Source organism: Salvia miltiorrhiza, unplaced genomic scaffold (genome assembly GCF_028751815.1).
Source record: "Salvia miltiorrhiza cultivar Shanhuang (shh) unplaced genomic scaffold, IMPLAD_Smil_shh fragScaff_scaffold_43:::fragment_1, whole genome shotgun sequence".
Classification (NCBI taxonomy): domain Eukaryota; kingdom Viridiplantae; phylum Streptophyta; class Magnoliopsida; order Lamiales; family Lamiaceae; genus Salvia; species Salvia miltiorrhiza.
Window position 1 is genome coordinate 87,742 of NW_026651459.1, and position 19,336 is coordinate 107,077.

A 19,336-nucleotide genomic window follows, 5' to 3' on the forward strand; every position below is an offset into this window, starting at 1 on the left:
TAGTTATGAAAATGGACAATATGAGTTTTAATAAAAATGGTTGAATGCATTATGAGTGGAGAAATGGTTTCACCTAAAATATGGTATTATCAATGATAGTTAATTGTATTGTGATTTGTGAATGGAGAGAATGATCCACTATGTGCTAGAATAGGTAAATAAGTTGATATATTTAGGATAATATGTTTTAGAATAGTGTTTATAAATGGAAATAGACTATTTTTGTGAAAGTACCAAAATGATAAAAATGGACTAGTTTTGAAGAACCGAAAGGAATATATATATATATATATATATATATATATATATATAGAGTTTTGATATGCTAGGCGCCCAAAATGAGCGACCAGCGTGAGCACCCAGCCCATTTTCCTTTTCTTATTAATATTTAATTTTCCTTTTACCTTTCTTTATATTTAAAAGTTGTATTTTATTGATTTGTAATTATATGTTCTCTCATCCGCATATATATGGATTTCTTCCGTCGACACCACACCTCGTCACCTCCTCTCTTTTTTCTTTGTTTTTTTCATCATACTCAGAAACCCATCAGTTAGTGACAATGGAAACAAGAAACGCATGGTGTCTCTCTCTAAGAAGTTGAAATATGATAATTGCAAATCACTTTTAGCTAGAGAATGAACAACTAAAAAATAGTGATTTTCCAGAGAATTTGGCAATCGAGAACGAAAATTTGATTTTGAGAAAAAAAAAAAAGAGTAGAAGCTTGTGAGCAAAACAAGACATCATAATTTCAGATTTGAAAAAATTGCAATGGCATCGTTAAAAAAAATCCAACTCGCAATGACGCCGACGGAAGAAATCCATATATATGCGGATGAGAGAACATATAATTACAAATCAATAAAATACAACTTTTAAATATAAAGAAAGGTAAAAGGAAAATTAAATATTAATAAGAAAAGGAAAATGGGCTGGGTGCTCACGCTGGTCGCTCATTTTGGGCGCCTAGCATATCAAAACTCTATATATATATATATATATATATATATATATATATATATATATATATATATATATTTTTTCTTGTGAAATTTAATATCCATCTTTAGGTAAAAGATTTACATTTTCAATTTTTTTTTTTCTTCTAAAAAATCAGCATTGCAACATTGTATAACATCTCATATTACATTCGCGAATGGTATATAATTTTGTGTTAATTTGAGTAAAGCGCAGTGGGTTGAAATACTATCAGTTTTCAAGATAGAATTAGATACATGGAGTGATGGCATGTGATGCCCCGCTCTTTTAAATACATATTAGATTAAATATGTGCATTAGTTATAAAATTCTTTTAATTATTTATGGTGATTATTTTGTTCAGATAATATTATTTCAGCAAAAGTCTGTATAAGAGATACAGAGCTGCGATTTAATATTCAGTCATGAATGAAACCAATAATTAAATTTATTGGTTTAACTATACGTTTGAGACTTTGTTTTACCAGTTTATTGATTTAATCAATATTATTAGAAAATTTAGATTTATAACCGATTTTATAAATCGTGTTATTTAAATCAAATTGCTAGAATTATAACTTGAGATCATATGCATAATAATTTTATTATTTCGCGTTATATGTGTTAAGGTATTAAGTCGCGAATTAATTCCGACTTTCACGTATTAAATCTCAAGATTGAGGATTTAATTTATATAAATACGACGAGTATTTATTAAACGAGAATTGGAGAATTATTACAGGAACTAGGAGAAACTAGATCACGGCACTACACGTATGTCTCGATTTTTCATCCAACACATCAATTCCTACACTATTTCCTACACTATTCCCTACACTATTCCCTACACTATTCCACCTTCCCCTCCAACACCTCATTACTGCAAATTTTTTTTAAAAGTTGCATTATCTTCATGCATGTGTAATTGCTCCATTTTACTACATTTTCTTCCATCTTAAACTCTTCTGCAAAAAGTTCAGTTTATCACCAACTCTCTCCTACAACTATCTCGCTACATATATGTAGGGAAAATGTTTTGACGTCTAAAACTATACAACATTTATCCAAAATGTACAATACTATCACTAATAGCTTAACAATCAATTTTCAAAAGCTTCAGCACGCCGAGAAAGAAATTTCACGGCAAGATCACAATTGTCAAAGGATGCAAATTTCAACGATCAAATCTTCAAAAGTTGCAACTCCCGGTACCAAAATTTCCACCATTTTGATTCTGTTGTCTGCAGAAACTCCTCTATAAATTGAGGAGAGTTCTGCAGAAGGAAGAAGTGCAGCAAGAAGTGTGAGGCAAGAGAGAGTTTAGGAGATTTTTTTTTACTTGCAAGAGCTCAAGTGAGCTCCCTTCGCCGGGCCATTTCTTCGTCGACCGGCCACTAGGCTCTGAACCGAGAACGTGTACTCGTTCCTCCATCTTTAGGCTACCAAACCCAACAATCGAAAGGCCGAAACCTTCTCTATATTTTCCCGACCAAAGGCCACAATATCCTTCGGAGGCCAACGTCGAATTCCCGACTTAGCCACCGGCCAACTTACGGCCTTCGTTTCTCACTATCCTTACGACGAAAAAGGATCGAGAAACCACCGTTGTGTAGCCTGATCTATCTCGCACAAGGAAAACTAAGTCGTAGACCTTCGCGGCTAAACCACATCGCGGAACGACGACCAGAAAAAAACCCCGGCGAACAACTTCCATTAGTGCTCACTTGGACAAGGGTAAGTTGACGCCCTTATTTCGATGCATTCCCGTTTCTATTATATTATGGGAAATTTCTGGGGTATAGATGGGAGTGTGGTAAATATTCGTACAAAGTTTCATATCATTTGAACTTCGTTTACTACCCTTTTAAAATTCGAGAAGTCTACTGCCCGTATCTGCTAAAACTGTCGTGAGGCAGATGATTAGGTTAATTATTTCAGTAACCATATGTTGATATTTAGCTCTCAAATTTTTATTCTATGAAGATATATGTGTTAGCTATCTACATATAAAATTTGAGCTCATTCAGGTAACGTTTTCTATTTTTCAAAAATCTGGACTTTCAGTTGGCAGAAACTGCCGAATCTGGTAGGCGATGGGAAAATCGCTATATCTCTTAAACTACTTGGAGTTTTTCAACATACTTTTTTTTTAATTAAACTAGACTCAAAGAGGTTTCGATTGATATAAAATTAGACTCCATACGAATTCGGAGTAAAAGCAGTTTATTAGTTGAAGTTGAATATATACAGTTTTGTTGAGATGGAAATGATTCAAAATAATTCCTATTAAGGATTTTAAAGTTTTATTGTTGATAAAATATCACTTTTAGTTTATAAATGAGCTATTGAGATATATAAATATTTTGGAGAAAGATTTCATGAGAACTTGTTGGTAAAATTATATTAGATGGAATAGTTGATAAATGAAATATTAAAGATTTATTAATTAAATGGTTAAAATATTAAAATTATTAGATCTTCTCGAAAATTTCTTTTTATAGTTAACTCCTTTTATTATTTTAAAATATTTTTACAAATGTTCCTAAAATCTCACAATGAAATTTTCATCAGGAATTAATGTTTAGAATTTATTAATGACTTATTAGTTCTTTTAATAGTAGCAATATATATATATTGATTGGCATTATTAAATGGGGAAAAGGAAAATATTTTATAAATTATTCTTTATTTATAATGGATAAATAAAGGAATAATATAAAATGGGCTTTCCTACATCCTCAAAGGTACATGAAGTATTTCGATAAAAGAAGAACGATTGTATATGAGTTAGATACAGTCGTTTAAGGAAATATGGGTAGTTAGAGAAATGAGTGAATAGTGATTCACTGCATTTGTTGTTATCTTTTCTATTATTCACTCGAACACATGTTTCGTGTTATCAAAGGTTCAAATAAACAAAAGCGCCTGAGTAACCTATCGCGCTAAGGAAAGAGAATCATTGTCTTAAGTAGCAAAACACTGCAATCAGGTAGGCATTACTTTCATATATATCAAATGAGTTTAACTGTTACGTTCAAGCAAGTTATTTCATGACAAAATCTTTGAATTGAAGTTATTTCAAGTATTGTCTTGCCATAAAATGTTTTAATTTCAGTATGATATCTATCTGATATGGCTTTGCCAGTTATCATGTAATCGAATTCGGGTCTTGAGCAGTTGATAGCTATCCTGTCTTGGCTAGTGTACACCAGTGACCGTGAGTCATCTAGCGGGTTGGCCGGTCAAGTGACCGTGAGAGGTGGCCACCTCTCCGGCACACAGATTCAGATATGATAGATTACAAAAGAACTTAGTCTGATCAGACGAACTTTAGAATCACAAATGAATTTAGTATGCTTAGGGCCTTTTTAAGTAAAAACCCTTGGTTATACTATTGAAATGGCATGACAATTTACAGTTATTATGTATGTATATGATTTTCGGCATATGTCTACTGAGTACTTTGTACTCAGCCCTGCATGTATTTCTAAATGTGCAGGTTGAGCAGTGATGAGTGATGATGGGGTGTCGTACGGAGCTTTATCATATTTACTAAATAAACTCTTGGCGATACATGTCTTCATACATGTATCACGTTCTCATTTCCGCTGCGAACACTCAGTTATGATGCAGTTTATCCTATTATGTTGGATTGTCAAATCAAGTTATTGTATAAACACTTAAATCGGATACTCATGACCGATTACTCGTTATTATCTATATATATGTGTGACTTATTCTCATATGATGTCTAAATCTTAATTTAATTCATTTATAATTATTTATCACCCCTTTCTGTCCCCTCTCCTAATTTCCCTTCCCTAGTCACGGTTTCCCGGCTTACCTATCCTTAGTTAAGTCCGGTCGTGACAGAATGGTATCAGAGCAGTTCGTTTGCTCTGAACCCAAGAGTTATCCCAAAATTTATTCTTTACTGAATACTAGTGTTAGAAAGGTCAGTTGACAAAAGCTCAGCACCTCATCACAACATCCTGCTCAACAGAGAAACAGAGGTAAATATTTATTAAATGTTGAGAAAGTTGTATTTTCAAATGTTTGTACAAGTGCTTAAATCTCATGCTATATGATTGAGTAGATTCCTTGATGAACTTAGATGCGTTAGAAATGTTTGATCACTCTTACAAAGAACATAGAAGCAAAACATATACATGAGTTTAGTTATCATTCATTACAGTTGAAATGAAAAACACAATAGAAGAAAGAAAATCAGGCGTCACTCGAGGATGTATAAAGATAGAGACATGACAGAGCGTGTCACTCATGATGATACGGGCATAGTTCGAATTGTTCAAACATATCAACTATTGCCTTACCCAATAAATTTATTTATTATATAGCTCGTAGTGACAAAAGTGCATTGAATGATTTACTATTTGTGCAATGAGTTGAATCTCTTTCAACCCTTAAAATTTCAATACATATGTAAGTATTGGGATTATGACTGCACGATCTAGGACTTGAGAATTATTAATTATGCATAAGTCAGAGATTAAGACCAATATTACTTATGATATGATCACGACTTGTGTTGTTAATACATGAGAGTAATTAGAAACCTACTGCTATAATAACTTATTATGAGTTTAATTATAGAACGTCATTCTTTCAAAGATGGCAAGAACACGACGCACCGCTAGAAAGCAAATGACGAGGCGACCAAGTCCTGAAAGTATCCTCAGGGAATACCGAACCTACACACGTTGTTGGAGAGATGACCTAGGAGAGTTCCTCGCCCATTATTATCGACTGTGGAAAGCTGCACATCCCCATGGAGCCACTGGTTATGACGGGATCATGCGCTTGATCTTATTACTTCCACCAGACTGGCAGGGATGGGCTACAGAGCTCGCAGGTGACTACGTACACACTGCAGAAGAGTCGTTTGATCCAGAAGGCAATTTTCCACGGTTCATCGCAGCAATTCACTACACCTATGATGCCTTTGGCAGAGCATTCAGGGGACCATATATGAGGCCAGGAGACCTTGCTCCTGTTGGAGTTCGTCCGGAAGAAAGGACCCCACTTATGCCTACTCAGGCTCCTATAACAGCAGATCCACCCATCCCAGTGCAGAGTGTTTCCCCACAACTATCTGTTCTCGGTCGTCGATGCCGAAACGACTTCGAGGCCGGGACATCACGTCCAAAAACCCAAAGGAAAGAGACGCCACCACCCCAATCACCAGTCGGTACACCCCCGATACAGCCACCTCCACCAGGGGAAGAGGACCCCATTTACAGTGCGGCCATGAAACAATTAGAAGAATTCTTGCGTCAAGCACGCGAACTTATTGATAAGGGCAAAGCCCTGGCATGCACTGACAACGATGAAGGTGAGATCTTGCGCCAGGCACTCAAGACTGCTGAAAAGGGGAAAGCTCCAGCCCACGATGACACTGGGGGAAGTAGGAAGAAAACTCCAGGCAAGGCGAGTTGGAAGCCACTACCTGCTCAGCCTTTTTCCCTTAAGAAGGGTGCTACGACCTCCGATGCAGGAACGCCCTGCAAGGATGTGGTGAAAATCCGACTTCTCGGTGGTCGTGTTCAGCTCGGGGCAGAGGGTGAGGAAACAGAGGACTACTACCTGGATATCGACTCCGAAGAGGATCCGGAGGAAGACCCAGAAGAGGATCCGGAGAAGGGCAAGTCTGCTAGCTCCCATGGATCGATAGTCTAGGGCAGTTGTATTTGCTTGTATGATGTATCTCGAACTCGTGGGTTGTAATATTCATCTATCTAGGAAGTTGTTACTACAGGAACGGTAACTACCTATGGACCGTTCTATAACTCCATATTATTCGAAGAGGCCTCTAGGAGGCAGAATCTTTAAGTACTTATATATAAATTCACGCCTTCAGTAAATTCGTGTGTTAAGTACTTATTATATTTTGTTGATTTAAAAGTTTTGCATACGATATAGCTAGTACAAGGAATTGAAGAAGCAATGAACGAGTGTTAGAATACATCTACCATGTACTAATAAACATATTATATTGACTTATCAGAATGCCACCAAAGAGAGGACGTCCAAGAGGTGGGAGAAGAATCCCACAAAATGATGAAAGAGGTCCAGAACCAGGGCCAGAACCAGAAATAGCTCCACAACCAATACGGCCAGAACGTAGAATAGAGGAATTGTTTTTGCGTCAAAACCCACCTGTATTCAGCGGTACAGGAGATCCAGCTGAGGCTGAAACTTGGGTGCGTGCAATCGAACGCATCTTCAACTTTCTGCGCTGCACCGACCAGGAACGTTTAACCTGTGTATCTTTCCAACTGACGGGATCGGCTGACTTCTGGTGGGAAGCCAGAATGAAGACAATGACAGCTGATCAACTAGAAAACCTCACCTGGGAGCAGTTCAAGATTGGGATATATGATAAATATATACCCAAAAGTTACCGAAAGAAGAAAGAGATGGAATTCTATAACCTGAAACAAGGAAGGATGACGGTTACACAGTATGATAGGATGTTTTGCGACATGTCCAGATATGCCCCAGAACTAGTTGATACAGATGAGAAAATGGCTGAAAAATTTTGTGCCGGTCTGAGGCATGAAATCAGGATGGCTTTGGCTAGTCATGGAGGGTTGTCGTATACTGAATCCCTCAGTAGAGCTCTAGACATTGAGGCAGCAATGCCATGGGAAAGACCAGTGGCAACACCTATGCCACCACCCCCACAAGCCCAATCCCAGAACTACAAAGGGAAACGAAAATGGAAAGGCAATTACAATGGCCAAACTGAGAAGAAACCATGGTAGGGACAACCACCCCAGCAACAGGGCTTTGGAAGGCAAGTTGCTCCTAATCAGGCGGGGAACAACCAACAGAAAACTTCACCCTGCCCAAAGTGCAACAAAAACCATGGTGGAATTTGCAAGGCTGGCAGTGATAGTTGTTACATCTGTAACCAGAAGGGGCATTATGCAAATCGTTGCCCAAATAAGCAACACGGGATGAGCTTAAGGCCAAACCCACCATTCCAAGCCCCACATCTGAGAGCTATCCAAGCGCTACCCCAGCCACGTCATCTGCAATTGCCGCAGCCTCAACAATCACATCAACCACAGCTGCCACAACCACAGCCACGTCAGCAGCAACAAAAGATGCAACCGTATCACGCAAGAGCCTATGCTATCAAACAAAACCAGCCCGAGAAAAACCAGGGAAACCTGGCAGGTATGGGCATGCTACTCAACACACCTGTTGTACTTCTGTTTGATACGGGTGCTTCACATTCTTTCATTGCAAGTGCATGTGTGGACACCCTAGGACTCAAAATAGAAAGATCTAATCAGGACATGAGTATCTCTTCACCAATAGGAGGAACAATGACAGTAACGCATGTTTGCTCAAACTTAGAATTGAACATATGATCACTAGAGGTCATAGCAAACAACGTATATGTTATACCGATGTCGGACGTTGATATAATCCTAGGAATGGATTGGCTAGCTGAAAACTACGCTACAATCTTATGCAAGGAGCGGAAGATCTCTTTCAAATTTCCAGAAAAAAATGCTTGGGAATTTCACGGGACAAGAATGGGTAGGAGAATACCAATTATATCCACCCTACAAGCAAGAAAGATGATGAATAAGAAGGACTCTCAGGCATTCCTCGTGTACCTAAACGGGAAAGCTGAGACAAAAAGAGCAATTGAAGATGTGGATATCGTACGAGAATTCCGTGATGTGTTTCCAGAAGACTTGCCAGGATTGCCACCTAATAGGCAAGTAGAATTTACCATAGACTTAGAACCGGGAGCGGCGCCAGTATCAAAGGCACCGTATAGGATGGCTCCAAAAGAATTGGAGGAACTAAAAATTCAATTGCAGGAACTACTGGACCTAGGTTTCATCAGACCTAGTGTATCCCCATGGGGAGCACCAGTTTTGTTTGTCAAAAAGAAAGATGGCACCTTGAGAATGTGCATTGACTATAGAGAGCTGAACAAGCTAACACTCAAGAACAAATATCCTTTGCCAAGGATAGATGATTTGTTTGACCAACTTAGGGGTGCGAGTGTATTTTCAAAAATCGACTTGAGATCTGGCTATCATCAACTGAAGGTCAGACAAGAAGATATACCCAAAACAGCTTTTCGAACAAGGTATGGTCACTACGAGTTCGTAGTTGTGCCATTCGGGCTAACAAATGCACCAGCTGTATTCATGGATCTCATGAATAGGGTTTTTCACCCCTACTTGGACAAGTTCGTCTTAGTGTTCATAGATGACGTCCTCATCTACTCCAAAAATGAAGAAGAACATAAAGAGCATTTGAGGACCACTCTACAAACGCTAAGGAATGAACGACTCTACGCCAAATTCAGCAAATGCGAGTTTTGGCTGAGAGAAGTCACATTTCTAGGACACATCGTATCATCAGAAGGAATCAAGGTAGATCCTGCTAAAGTGGAAGCAGTACAAGAATGGAAGTCGCCAACAAATCCAAACGAGATCAGGAGTTTCTTAGGATTGGCTGGCTATTATCGAAGGTTTATTGAAGGATTTTCGAAAATAGCAAGGCCAATGACGCAACTGCTCAAGAAGGGGATCAAGTATACTTGGACGGACGAGTGTGAGGAGAGTTTCCAAAAACTCAAGAAGATGCTAACTACTGCGCCGGTTTTAGCAGTCCCCGAACCAGACAAAGAATATGTAATCTACACGGATGCGTCCAAAAATGGACTAGGTTGCGTGTTGATGCAAGATGGCAAGGTAATAGCATATGCATCGCGACAACTTAGACCTCATGAGTTGAATTATCCGACTCATGATCTGGAACTAGCTGCAGTAGTACATGCATTAAAAATCTGGAGACATCACCTATATGGAGTTAGGTGTGAGATTTTTACTGATCACAAAAGTCTGAAGTACTTTTTCGAGCAAAAAGATCTAAACATGAGACAAAGGAGATGGCTCGAATTAGTAAAGGACTATGACTGTGGTATTAACTACCACCCAGGCAAGGCTAATGTAGTAGCCGACGCATTAAGCCGAAAAGTCACGTCAAAATTAGGACATCTTCTCACGAGAGAAGGTGAGCTTATAAAAGAATTTGACAAGATGAAGATAGAAGTGATTAAACCACCTGGAACTATAGCAGGCGTTGTTGAGACAATACCTAGTTTAAGAAAAATGGTGGTAGAAGCACAAAGAAAGGATGAGAAGATGAAAAAATTACGGGAAAAGATAAGATTAGGAGATCTCAAAGATTTCCAAGAAGCACCAGACAATGCTATACTCTTTGAAGGAAGGATATGCATTCCTCAAGATGAAGAACTTAAGAATAAAATCTTGAGCGAAGCCCATGATACCCCTTATACTGCCCACCCGGGAAGTACTAAGATGTATCAAGATCTAAAAGAGAATTTCTGGTGGGAAGGAATGAAACGAGATGTAGCCTCGTTTGTTGAACGATGTCTTGCTTGCCAGCAAGTGAAAGCCTTACACCAAAGGCCTTACGGGGAACTACAACCCTTGGAGATACCAGAATGGAAATGGGATGATATAGCAATGGACTTCGTCACAGGATTGCCAAGATCCAAGCGAGGTAACACGGCTATATGGGTCATTGTGGACAGACTTACGAAGTGTGCGCACTTTATACCAATCCCAATCACCCATGGATCCGACAAGTTAGCTCAACTTTATGTTAGAGAAATTGTGCGTTTGCACGGAGTGCCAAAGTCAATTACATCGGACAGAGATTCCAAGTTCACATCCAGATTCTGGATCAGTTTACAAAAAGAACTGGGCACAAGATTGAATTTTAGTACAGCTTTTCACCCACAGACAGATGGTCAGTCTGAAAGAACGATTCAAACATTGGAGGATATGCTGAGGACAGTAGTGCTAGACCAGGGTGAAAACTGGGAGCACATTTTGCCACTCATCGAGTTTGCATATAATAATAGTCACCAAGCGACTATCGCTATGGCACCCTACGAAGCACTGTATGGGAGAAAGTGTAGATCGCCACTTTATTGGGATGAAGTGGGCGAGAGAAAAATCCTAGGGCCAGACACAATAGGTGAAATGATTGAAATCGTTCGCCAAATCCGACAGAGGATTAAGGAGGCCCAGGATAGACAAAAGTCATATGCTGATAAACGCCGAACTGACTTACAATTTGAGAATGGAGAAAAAGTCTTTCTGAAAGTTTCTCCATCAAAAGGGATCATTAGGTTCGGAGTTAAAGGGAAACTTAGACCCCGATTTATAGGACCCTATGAGATCCTAGAAAGAATAGGCCCAGTGGCTTACAGGCTGGCATTACCGCCAAGCCTAGGAAATGTCCATAATGTTTTCCACGTATCACAACTTAGGAAGTACGTTTTCGATCCAAAGCACGTGATACACCAAAATGAGATGATCCTTAATCCAGACCTGAGCTATGAAGAAAGACCCGAAGCGATTTTAGATAAAAAGGTGCAACAACTCCGAAATAAATCAATCACCTCAGTGAAAGTTCTTTGGAGGCACCATGGACAAGAAGAAGCTACGTGGGAGCTCGAAGACAAGATGAAAGAAAAATATCCAGAGTTGTTTAACGAAGGTATGCAAATTTCGGGACGAAATTTATTTTAAGGGGGGTAGTATGTGATGCCCCGCTCTTTTAAATACATATTAGATTAAATATGTGCATTAGTTATAAAATTCTTTTAATTATTTATGGTGATTATTTTGTTCAGATAATATTATTTCAGCAAAAGTCTGTATAAGAGATACAGAGCTGCGATTTAATATTCAGTCATGAATGAAACCAATAATTAAATTTATTGGTTTAACTATACGTTTGAGACTTTGTTTTACCAGTTTATTGATTTAATCAATATTATTAGAAAATTTAGATTTATAACCGATTTTATAAATCGTGTTATTTAAATCAAATTGCTAGAATTATAACTTGAGATCATATGCATAATAATTTTATTATTTCGCGTTATATGTGTTAAGGTATTAAGTCGCGAATTAATTCCGACTTTCACGTATTAAATCTCAAGATTGAGGATTTAATTTATATAAATACGACGAGTATTTATTAAACGAGAATTGGAGAATTATTACAGGAACTAGGAGAAACTAGATCACGGCACTACACGTATGTCTCGATTTTTCATCCAACACATCAATTCCTACACTATTTCCTACACTATTCCCTACACTATTCCACCTTCCCCTCCAACACCTCATTACTGCAAATTTTTTTTAAAAGTTGCATTATCTTCATGCATGTGTAATTGCTCCATTTTACTACATTTTCTTCCATCTTAAACTCTTCTGCAAAAAGTTCAGTTTATCACCAACTCTCTCCTACAACTATCTCGCTACATATATGTAGGGAAAATGTTTTGACGTCTAAAACTATACAACATTTATCCAAAATGTACAATACTATCACTAATAGCTTAACAATCAATTTTCAAAAGCTTCAGCACGCCGAGAAAGAAATTTCACGGCAAGATCACAATTGTCAAAGGATGCAAATTTCAACGATCAAATCTTCAAAAGTTGCAACTCCCGGTACCAAAATTTCCACCATTTTGATTCTGTTGTCTGCAGAAACTCCTCTATAAATTGAGGAGAGTTCTGCAGAAGGAAGAAGTGCAGCAAGAGGTGTGAGGCAAGAGAGAGTTTAGGAGATTTTTTTTTACTTGCAAGAGCTCAAGTGAGCTCCCTTCGCCGGGCCATTTCTTCGTCGACCGGCCACTAGGCTCTGAACCGAGAACGTGTACTCGTTCCTCCATCTTTAGGCTACCAAACCCAACAATCGAAAGGCCGAAACCTTCTCTATATTTTCCCGACCAAAGGCCACAATATCCTTCGGAGGCCAACGTCGAATTCCCGACTTAGCCACCGGCCAACTTACGGCCTTCGTTTCTCACTATCCTTACGACGAAAAAGGATCGAGAAACCACCGTTGTGTAGCCTGATCTATCTCGCACGAGGAAAACTAAGTCGTAGACCTTCGCGGCTAAACCCCATCGCGGAACGACGACCAGAAAAAAACCCCGGCGAACAACTTCCATTAGTGCTCACTTGGACAAGGGTAAGTTGACGCCCTTATTTCGATGCATTCCCGTTTCTATTATATTATGGGAAATTTCTGGGGTATAGATGGGAGTGTGGTAAATATTCGTACAAAGTTTCATATCATTTGAACTTCGTTTACTACCCTTTTAAAATTCGAGAAGTCTACTGCCCGTATCTGCTAAAACTGTCGTGAGGCAGATGATTAGGTTAATTATTTCAGTAACCATATGTTGATATTTAGCTCTCAAATTTTTATTCTATGAAGATATATGTGTTAGCTATCTACATATAAAATTTGAGCTCATTCAGGTAACGTTTTCTATTTTTCAAAAATCTGGACTTTCAGTTGGCAGAAACTGCCGAATCTGGTAGGCGATGGGAAAATCGCTATATCTCTTAAACTACTTGGAGTTTTTCAACATACTTTTTTTTTAATTAAACTAGACTCAAAGAGGTTTCGATTGATATAAAATTAGACTCCATACGAATTCGGAGTAAAAGCAGTTTATTAGTTGAAGTTGAATATATACAGTTTTGTTGAGATGGAAATGATTCAAAATAATTCCTATTAAGGATTTTAAAGTTTTATTGTTGATAAAATATCACTTTTAGTTTATAAATGAGCTATTGAGATATATAAATATTTTGGAGAAAGATTTCATGAGAACTTGTTGGTAAAATTATATTAGATGGAATAGTTGATAAATGAAATATTAAAGATTTATTAATTAAATGGTTAAAATATTAAAATTATTAGATCTTCTCGAAAATTTCTTTTTATAGTTAACTCCTTTTATTATTTTAAAATATTTTTACAAATGTTCCTAAAATCTCACAATGAAATTTTCATCAGGAATTAATGTTTAGAATTTATTAATGACTTATTAGTTCTTTTAATAGTAGCAATATATATATATTGATTGGCATTATTAAATGGGGAAAAGGAAAATATTTTATAAATTATTCTTTATTTATAATGGATAAATAAAGGAATAATATAAAATGGGCTTTCCTACATCCTCAAAGGTACATGAAGTATTTCGATAAAAGAAGAACGATTGTATATGAGTTAGATACAGTCGTTTAAGGAAATATGGGTAGTTAGAGAAATGAGTGAATAGTGATTCACTGCATTTGTTGTTATCTTTTCTATTATTCACTCGAACACATGTTTCGTGTTATCAAAGGTTCAAATAAACAAAAGCGCCTGAGTAACCTATCGCGCTAAGGAAAGAGAATCATTGTCTTAAGTAGCAAAACACTGCAATCAGGTAGGCATTACTTTCATATATATCAAATGAGTTTAACTGTTACGTTCAAGCAAGTTATTTCATGACAAAATCTTTGAATTGAAGTTATTTCAAGTATTGTCTTGCCATAAAATGTTTTAATTTCAGTATGATATCTATCTGATATGGCTTTGCCAGTTATCATGTAATCGAATTCGGGTCTTGAGCAGTTGATAGCTATCCTGTCTTGGCTAGTGTACACCAGTGACCGTGAGTCATCTAGCGGGTTGGCCGGTCAAGTGACCGTAAGAGGTGGCCACCTCTCCGGCACACAGATTCAGATATGATAGATTACAAAAGAACTTAGTCTGATCAGACGAACTTTAGAATCACAAATGAATTTAGTATGCTTAGGGCCTTTTTAAGTAAAAACCCTTGGTTATACTATTGAAATGGCATGACAATTTACAGTTATTATGTATGTATATGATTTTCGGCATATGTCTACTGAGTACTTTGTACTCAGCCCTGCATGTATTTCTAAATGTGCAGGTTGAGCAGTGATGAGTGATGATGGGGTGTCGTACGGAGCTTTATCATATTTACTAAATAAACTCTTGGCGATACATGTCTTCATACATGTATCACGTTCTCATTTCCGCTGCGAACACTCAGTTATGATGCAGTTTATCCTATTATGTTGGATTGTCAAATCAAGTTATTGTATAAACACTTAAATCGGATACTCATGACCGATTACTCGTTATTATCTATATATATGTGTGACTTATTCTCATATGATGTCTAAATCTTAATTTAATTCATTTATAATTATTTATCACCCCTTTCTGTCCCCTCTCCTAATTTCCCTTCCCTAGTCACGGTTTCCCGGCTTACCTATCCTTAGTTAAGTCCGGTCGTGACATGGCACGCAACTAAGCTTGGATGAGTACATGTCTTCCTCGTGGGTGTCGATTAGTTACAGAATTTTAGTTCTCGTTTCGATGCAATTCATCGGCGCAAAATTGTCCGATCAAATGCTTCTGAGTCAAGAGTGCACTGATTTGAGTAAGCATGGTTCGATGGTTGCCCGGCTGCTCAACGACGTTTGCAGTTTTGAGGTAACGTTTCTCCGAGATCGTAAAAATAGTCCGACCTCTCTAAAAGCATCCACAACAGATCACTCAAAAACGATCCTAACTTTAAATTTGAGCTAAAATAAGTGAGATAGAATGATCATCCAACAGATCACCTATATTAAGTTAGGGCCACAAAAAAATTTACACTCCATCATTTATAATCCTAAATTTGCACTTGCTTTTTGTTGGCATAAATATTTTTCATTCTTCCGCCACAAAAGGAGTAAATTATCATTTTTATAAAACAGGTATTGAAAAATAGGAGAGTTGTTGCATGCAATTGTAAATGGAAGTTAAAAATAATTTAGGGGAGGTTTTAGGAGTATTCTTAGGAGTAAATTTTTGAGAGATCTGCTGTGAATGCTCTAAATTAGGGATCACAGCATATACTCCCTCCGTCCCACTCTATAGGCTCACTTCTTTTTTGAATACGGAGATTAAGAAACTTTTTATGGGAAGTGTCTTAGCTACACAATGTGTATTACACATCAACGTTAGGATTGCGCCACGTTGCATTTCAAAAAAGTGCCTTTATTTTGGGTTGTCATGGACCGGTCCGAGTTTGCAAAATCAAATACCACTCAACTTTTGTGGCTGTTTTCTCAATTACCACTTCCCCATTTGGATTATTACACGTGCCCCTATTAATCTTGTAAGGATTTTGGTTTACAATGATTCACAAAATTTTTGGCGGCAAAGTGTATCGGGCCCGCGTAAAGTGTTTACAGAAATGCATTTCCCATACCTATAGGGACAGAAATTGATCTATATTACACTTTTATATAATGAAATTGCTTACGCTCAAAATTCCAATAAATTACTCGAAATAAGGAACAAATTATTTAATAGCAGTTCATTTCAATTTTTAAACTTAATTCCCATATTCCCATACGCGTTTGAGTATATGTAAGTAATTTCTAATAAGAAAATTTGGACAATAACAAATAATAATAATTCTAAAAAAATCCTACAAGTAATAATAAGATTATATATTATATAAATACTACAAGTAAAATGGGATTTCTATAAAGTATAAATTCTGTGCCTGAGATTTGATATTACAAAAAATAATATTGACAATATGAATATTAATAATATTTATTTTATAAAATACTACCATTAAAAAGGGATTTTTACTGCAATTATAAATCTTGACAATGAGATTTAATATTGTAAAAATAGAATTCATTTAAATCTAAGAATTATAAGGTAAAATTTGAGGTATGATGACCGAATGATTCCATCAATTATCACATATATCTTATTGTAGTTCATATGATAATAAGAATATTAATTTGATGCAATGAATCATTATTCTAATCTAAGGTTCTTAGTAGTGATTCACTACTAAGAATCTAACATTCTTAGTAAGAATCTTAGTTTGATTAGTCATTTCACTAGTAAGAATCCAAGATTTTACTAGTGAATCTAAAATATTAATAAGAATTTTAATTTGATTAGTGATTCACTAGTAAGAATCTAATATTCTTAGTAAGATTTTTAGAATTATAACATAAGAATCTTAATTTGATTAGTGATTCACTAGTTAAAATTTAAGATTCTTAATAAAAATCTAAGATTCTTATTAAGAATCTTGATTTGATTAGTGATTCACTCATCTAATCTAAGATTCTTAATAAGAATTAAAGATTTTTAATTAAAATCTTTAATTGATTAGCGACTGGCGCCGCCGCCCCGACGCCCCCGACCTGCCCCCCTCCCACCACTTCTCATTCCACCAGCGCAGCTCCTCCCTCCACCACCCCTGGAGCCCTCTCTTCATCCCCCGCCGCCGCCGCCGCGCGACTACTCGCGTCTCCTTCACCACCACTACTACCACCACCACCACCCGCCCACGGGGTACGGGCCCTACGCCTACGGCAGCGTGGTGAATGGAAACCCTTGCCCCCCGGGGTCCATAGTGTATCTGAGAGGAGGAGGCGGCGGCGCAGGGGCAAAGAGAGCAGATGGTTTTTGAGTCGGTGCCGGAATTCAAAATTGTGGAGAGAGAGAGAGAGAGTGGGGTGTGAGAGAGAGAGGGTGGAGTGTGTGTGTGTGTGTGACGTGGCGATTCCGGGGGCGATTCCGGGGGCGATTCCGGCTGCCACGTCAATATCCGGTCGCCGGAATTCAAAATTGTGTCAAAATTGAACAACTTCTTAAATTGGTGTATTAAAATGTAAAATCCTAAGTTTGCGTTAAATTTGAATTTTTGGCAAAGTTTGTGTATTTAGGTGCAATTTTCCCTTTTTTGAAAAGTAAAAGTGACGTTTTTTAAGTTGGTCGATTTGGCTACCTAGTATTTTCAGGCGGCCATCTCAGCATAAATTTATTGGAAATCCAACTTTTTATTAAAATCAAAATTATAAAGTTTAGTGATTCTTAATTTGATATTTAAGTTGCTGTGCAAAATCAAAATGTGATCATATATTAATATACTTTGAATTATGCCAACGAAAACAAGAAGGATGTACCATTAGAATAGACTCTCTTTTTTTTAGTGAAAAAAATAAATTTAAAATGATTAATTGATTAATTTAAAATTTAAAATGAAAAATTGAAAAACTTATTTTTGAAATAAGTTTTTCAATTTTTGTGTCAAAAAATTTAAATCTATTCTAATGGAAAGGAGGGAATAGTAATTAACTATGAAGCAAAGTACTATGACACTAGATAAAATTGGGCTCGGACAACTCATATGGCTTGGAAATTTGATCTCTACCATATTTACAACTTTTTTTTTGATAGTTTGGGGCCTTTTATTCTCGTGTTTTTTGAGAGGTTAAATCATTTTTGCAACTCGTGCTATAAATGATAATTCTCTATCCACGAAAAATTTATCACAATTTTTTTTTTCATCCATATACAAAAATTTGCTATTTTCAGTTATAATAGTAGGATCCACACAACTCTACTCCTATTTAAAGTGAGACCCTTACTCTACTAACAAATTCATTCACATTTTATTAAAATCCGTGCCGTCCACGACATGACAATTTTTTATGGACGGAGGGAGTACCAATACCAAAACTTAAAGTAACGTATATTTGACAGAAGGAGCGCAACGAGAATACAGGAAGCAGTATGAGCATTCTGCTAGCCGTTGGGAGAGATGGAAAAGGTGTTAGTGAAGAGGAAGCTATTGCAGAGATAAAAGAAATAGTTGAATATCATAGGAGAAAAGTGATGCAGATTGTGTATAAAAAAGGAACCATTTTCCCAAGAAAATGCAAAGATATATTTATGGTGGCATGTAAGGTTGGTTGTTATGTGTACTCGAGCAGCGACCAATTTACTTCTCCTCAACAATTGAAGGATGATTTGAAATCCTTCCTTGGCTTATAATTAATTAAATTAGGAATATTTCACTTCCACTACATATATTTGTCTTTCTTTAGCACTTTCACACAACTCCATATTAATATAGTTCCTAAATTTCAAGTAAATTTGTGTTCATGGTAAATATCACTTTAAAATTTAAATTCTTTCATGGTAATATAGTTTAGAGCTTGGTTCTCAAGCACAAACCTTCTTGACTAGTTGCTGGGTTTTACTGTTTTGATTGGGGGAAAATGTTTGCTTTGCTCTTTCTTTGTTTTTTGTTCTCTTTTCCTGGAGACTTTGGCCCCTGTTTTGGGCGCCTTAATCTCTTCTTTTGTACTGTGTTGGTACTTCTGGTACCAATGCTTTGTGGTTAATTATATTACCCTCTTTTTCTGATAAAAAAAAATTAATTCTTTTTACAATACTAATTATATCCTGATTTATCTAAACTCTTTTTTAAAATCACGAACTATCGATTTTAATTATACTCTTTCTCCTTTTGTGAGCACCGATGGCATTTAATCCACGTGAGCATTACTCTTTTTTTGTTATACATGTTTATTTTGATTTAATGCCCGAAAAATTGTTATTGGTATTA

At 36.8% G+C, this 19,336-nt stretch overlaps 1 pseudogene; it reads left to right on the forward strand.

Moving 5' to 3' along the window:
- The window catches only part of LOC131002974 (sclareol synthase, chloroplastic-like), a 45,040-nt pseudogene extending 25,892 nt beyond the window's left edge, over positions 1–19,148 (forward strand).
- The last annotated feature ends 188 nt before the right edge of the window (positions 19,149–19,336 follow it).